This window comes from Octopus bimaculoides, chromosome 1, assembly GCF_001194135.2.
Source record: "Octopus bimaculoides isolate UCB-OBI-ISO-001 chromosome 1, ASM119413v2, whole genome shotgun sequence".
NCBI classification, from domain to species: domain Eukaryota; kingdom Metazoa; phylum Mollusca; class Cephalopoda; order Octopoda; family Octopodidae; genus Octopus; species Octopus bimaculoides.
In genome coordinates, this window is record NC_068981.1 from 181,678,637 (window position 1) to 181,679,738 (window position 1,102).

The following is a 1,102-nucleotide window of genomic DNA, read 5'->3' on the forward strand; positions in this document are numbered from 1 at the left end:
GTGCCTTCAGTTGCTCCCTGTAGTTCATCTGTTGGACTGTGGTGATCTTTTTTGTATAGTGACGCTGAATTGCCTCGAGTTCTGCTGTCCGCTTGACACTGTGTGGTGACCACAGCTGAGAGCAATAGTCTAGGCGGCTCAGAACAAATGATATATATATATATATATATATATATATATATATAGATATAGATATAGATATATATATATATATGTATATGTATATAGATAGATAGATAGATAGATAGATAGATAGATAGATAGATAAAACTTACTTGGGAATAGATGCGTGGCGTTCAATCATATGATAATGTAAATTACACATATATGCATACATACATACATACATACATACATACATACATACATACATATATATATATATATATATATATATACATAGGTGCAGGAGTGGCTGTGTGCTAAGTAGCTTGCTCACCAACCACATGGTTCCAGGTTCAGTCCCCCCACGTGGCACCTTGGGCAAGTGTCTTCTACTACAGTCTCCGTCCGACCAAAGCCTTGTGAGTGGATTTGGTATACGGAAACTGAAAGAAGCCCATTGTAGATATGTATGTGTATGTGTGTATGTGTGTGTGTGTGTGTGTTTGTCCCCCCCCCAACATCGCTTGACAACCGATGCTGATGTGTTTATGTCCCCGTAACTTAGCGGTTCAGCAAAAGAGTTGGATAGAATAAGTACTTGGCTTACAAAGAATAAGTCCTGGGCTCGATTTTTTTGCTTGACTAAAGGCAGTGCTCCAGCATGGCCACAGTCAAATGACTGAAACAGGTAAAAGAGTATATATATATATATATATCTATCACCCTGTCTAAACAATCCCGTTATAAAACCAAATATGAAGCAATCGACAGTCTTATTGAAGAAGAAATATCAAAACTAGCAACTGGCAATGTAGAAGAAAAAATGCGCGAACTATGGATCAAAGATATCTCCAGAGAAGAGAACAAATCCCGCAAATTATGGCAGCAGAAACAACTATTCCTGGATAAATATTCTACCAACTACGGTAAAGAATTTAGAACCCAGAGAAATAACAGTAAAAAAGAACAATCTCACCATGGTAACAAAAACCAGAGC